At 38.6% G+C, this 4,451-nt stretch overlaps 1 long non-coding RNA gene across 1 annotated transcript; it reads left to right on the top strand.

Moving 5' to 3' along the window:
* The first annotated feature begins 2,806 nt into the window (after window positions 1–2,806).
* LOC121994267 lies at window positions 2,807–4,088 on the top strand. Its single transcript, XR_006115661.1, has 3 exons — window positions 2,807–3,421; window positions 3,602–3,670; window positions 4,029–4,088. It is a non-coding gene; the product is annotated as an uncharacterized LOC121994267 (long non-coding RNA).
* Window positions 4,089–4,451: the final 363 nt, after the last annotated feature.

The following is a 4,451-nucleotide window of genomic DNA, read 5'->3' as shown; positions in this document are numbered from 1 at the left end:
GATTACATAAAAGGAAAGTTTTCTCAGAATTAAAATCTTTCTTTCAATCTACAAATAAGGAAAGATATCATATTTTTTATTAATCTTTTGTGGAAAGCTATAAAAAGGAAAGATTTAAATTTTAAGCTCTCTTTTAAAACCATGGAATCCACATAAGAAAAATTTTAAAATTTAAAACCCTTTTAATTTGATTAGGGTCGGCCACTTATGCTTGGGCTCCAAGCATTGGTCGACCCTACTTGGCTCATCCTATTGGTCTTGGCCGGCCCTAGCTTGGGCTCCAAGCTAGCTTGGCCGACCCCATTAGGATAGGTAGCAAGGTGGATATAATTCTCTATATACAAGAGGCTACGATAGAGACTGAGAGGAGGAATTGGTTTTGGTCTCCCGATGAAATTAAGCTTCCCGTGTTCGCCCCGAATACCCAACTTAATTTCATCAATAATAATTCATTCACTAAAGAATTATTATTGAACTACCGCACCAATCCCAAATTACATTTTGGGCTCCTTCTTATCATGAGTGTGTTAATCTCCCTGTGTTTAAGATGTCGGATGCCCACTAATTAATTGAGTTACTGACAACTCACTTTAATTAATATCTTAGTTCAAGAGTAGTACCATTCAACCTTATTGTTGTGTCGGACTAAGTCCACCTGCTGGGTTTAACATGACAATCCTTATGAGCTCCTCTTGGGGACATTATCAACCTAGATTACTAGGACACAGTTTTCTTCTATAATCAACAACACACACTATAAGTAATATCATTTCTCAACTTATCGGGCCTATTGATTTATCGAGCTAAATCTCACCCTTTGATAAGTCAAAGAAAAAAATACTAAATATATGTGCTTGTTATTATATTAGGATTAAGAGCACACACTTCCATAATAACTAAGGTCTTGTTCTTTTATTAAGTCAGTATAAAAAGACCTTACCTTAAATGATCCTACTCAATACACTCAGAGTGTACTAGTGTAATTTATCAGTCAAGATAAACTAATACCTAATTACACTAGAACTATTTCAATGGTTTGTTCCTTTCTAGCTCAGTCGTGAGCTACTATTTATAATTGATAAGGAATTGATAACATGATCTTCTGTGTGACACCACACACCATGTTATCTACAATATAAATTAATCGAACAACTACACTTATCTTATAAATGTAGATATTTGACCAATATGATTCTTATTTCTAAGTAAATGTTTATACAAAAAGCTAGGCTTTTAGTATACATTCCACCAAGTTTCTCACTGAAGCACTCGCAGTAGGTGATCCATTATCCCATCGTTTTTAGGTGAACCGTCCATCAAAGAAAATTTATCAGTTAATTCACCAAAAGTAGGACTTGATCCATAGATATTTGGGAAACTAAGAAGGTGTCCTGCCATTGCACCATTACCCAGGGGACATATTTGAACTCTCTTGTTAGAGCAAAAGATAATATCGTTCATCCCAAATGATCCAGTATTGTCGAATCCACGAAAAGAAATAAACAAGTAAATCACCAAGAAAATATTTTTATCTTAAGATTTGAATTCTCATCTCTCGTTCCATGTTTCATCATAAACAAAATTGATGAACCAGGTAACTTCAAACCCAGGGTGATTGACCCGACCCCACAGAAGTTTTCCACTGACCGTCAAGGTAAATCTGGAAGTGCTCGTGATGGACTGCCTAGAAGTGTAGCATCCTGTGGTTGCACACCCCATTTGGATAAAAAAACTCTGCAAATGCATCATATCTAGGAGTCGAACCGTGGATACCTAGTTGACAACTTAATGTCCTTCTGTTGCACCATAGCGCCTCAACGTTCCATCTTTTATCATGGAACTATAGTCCAAAGCTCAAATTGATACACTATAGAAAATAATGATAGTGTCTATGGATCGAACATCAATCGGACTATAAAAATGTATGAAAAATAAAAATATAAAATATCCACTACTGATAAGTTGTCACACCCTAAGAGTATACTTATTTGCAGGATCAGATAATACCCCTAATGATAATATAGGAAATAATCGATATCAAACCAATTAGAATCAATACAAACACCAATACAGTATATGTTTTTTTTTAAAAAAAATGCCAATGCATGTATGTATGTATGAGCTTGCGAATATACTAACTAACTAAGCTAAAACTAACTCTCAAACATTCGATACAGAAAGAAAACTGTAAATACAAGCAAACAATGTTCTAAAACGCGCTCTAGGTGGCCGCCTAGGCACTCGACGACCCACAATTACACCAGAAAGGTGTTGGGCAACCAGCCTAGGTAGCACTGGGCGACCATGGGCATCGTTGAAATTTCAGTTTGTTTCTTTCTCTTTTTCATTTAAAGCCCTAAATCATCCGATTCATCTACTCACGCTGGTTTGACTGCCTCTCACTCCCTTCAGAAGCATTTCCTCGATGATAGATCGATAAGTTTTTTAATATTTATTTTATTCAATTTTCTTGCCTTTCGTGATGCTTCCGGCATCGCGGGAAGCATTACTGTCGGAAGTGTCATCAGAAGCTTCCAGTGGCACCAGATGCTTCATCGGAGGCTTTTGGCGGCACTAGAAGTGTCGTAGGATGCGTCCGACATTGCGCGACGCTGACTCTGGAAACATCCTCGATGCTTCTGGCGCCATCGGAACCCTCCGGTGTAAAATACTGAAAAATGGCGAATAATGATGAGGGAATTTTCCGAAATTTTTAGAAATTTTTCTGGAATTTTTCGGAGATCGTATGAACAAGTTTACGGGGATAAAAACAGGGTCCGAGGAAAGCCTGTTTAGGCTATCCTGATTTAACGAGGAAAAATTTATTTCCTTTTTCTTTTAATTTTCTTTTTCCTTGTTTTTTTTGTTTTTCTCCCGCGTGCTTCCCTCTTTCTCCCCCTGCCGAACCTGTCGTCGTGCACCAAAACCTCCACGCGCCTTCTCTTCCCCTCACGTGTGCCCTAACCGGCGCCACAAACCGCCACCGCCTCCCTCTCCTCTGCCCGATGTCGACGACGCTAGGGGACATAGAGCCGGCGGCTGAGCTTCTCCTTTCCTCTCCCTCTTCCTGTGCCCTAGCGACGAGCACCGGCCACCGCCCTGAGCCCTAGATCCGTCTCCTCCTTTCCAACCGACGCCGCAACAACTGCCGCACGACGCGGTTTAAACCTTCTCCTATCTATTTGCTTCTTTCCCTTTCCTTACCGAGCCCTAACTGTCCTTATGTTGGCTCTGCCCAACACCGGTGGACACTGCCTGATGTCGTGCCGCTGTTGATCAGTGTCGTGGGTGCCGGGAGAAGGAGTATCGACAAAGGGTTTTGGCCAATTTTTTTTCCCTTTGCTTGGGGAGTCGAGCAGAGAGGTGGATCTTGCATCGGAAGGGTCCATGATCTCTTTCTCTTCATTGATTTGGATTTGGGGTAAGTAGGTGCAGATTTGGTTTGATGTTGAAATTAGTCTACTCTTGTTATGATTCATTGGAGCAATGCCACATCAAGGAATTGGAATGGCAGTTAGTGCTAATCCTAGATTTGATTCCTGATTTTTTTTTAATAAGGCTTAAAATGGTTTTGTGTATCTGTTATCTGGATATATTGCAGAATGTGAGAAGCTTGATTTGTTGTGGCTATGTTTCTTCAGCGGAGGAGGGAAAGAAGGAGATTATTAAGGTTAGTTCTTATTGTAAGCACTGATCCAATCAATAAGTGTGTTAATATCAGTGTGTTAATATCATTTTAGGAATGTGCTATTTTGTGGTGGGATAATTAATTGAGGATATGGTTGGAGTTACTATCCAATTGACATTGTGGATGAATTAAGGGTGCGTTGATTTTAGAAAATTACCATGATTGGTTATGCTTATTGCAAGTCCTAATTCGAATGGACTAGTTTAAGTCGATTGAGGAGTTAGATGATCCAATTAGGGTTTATAATTGGATCTGGATTTATGTTAGTTTTTCGAGGATTTAATTTAGCTAATTTATTTATATGTAATTAGCTAAATCTGCATATATTATGTTGTTACAGGACTGTGATTCGAGATTTGGCGTCTCGACATCGGATTGGTTTGATTCGATCTATATCGGAGGCGGGTACCTTGACTTATCTATTTTGATATGTCTTGTTGATATGTCTAGTAGGTCATAGCTTTTAGTAATAATTATGTTCGTCATTGTTTCGGTATGTCACTTTTGGATACCTGTAACATGCTTGTTTGCTTACCTGATATGCATTTTATGCTAGTACACACATGATTATATATATATATATATATATATATATATGCTCAGTGAGGTAGTGACATACCATGCTTGTTATGTTCAGGACCTAGGTTTTTGATATCCTATCTGGCCTGTGTACTTTAGTTCTTCGTATTTGACCATCGATATTACGATACTCATGTTACATATATGGATATGGTTATGCTGATCAGATTATTGCTATGCTTAG

Source organism: Zingiber officinale, chromosome 6A, assembly GCF_018446385.1.
Source record: "Zingiber officinale cultivar Zhangliang chromosome 6A, Zo_v1.1, whole genome shotgun sequence".
Classification (NCBI taxonomy): Eukaryota; Viridiplantae; Streptophyta; class Magnoliopsida; order Zingiberales; family Zingiberaceae; genus Zingiber; species Zingiber officinale.
The sequence above is the reverse complement of the archived record's forward strand: the minus strand, read 5'-3'. Positions and strand labels throughout refer to the sequence as shown.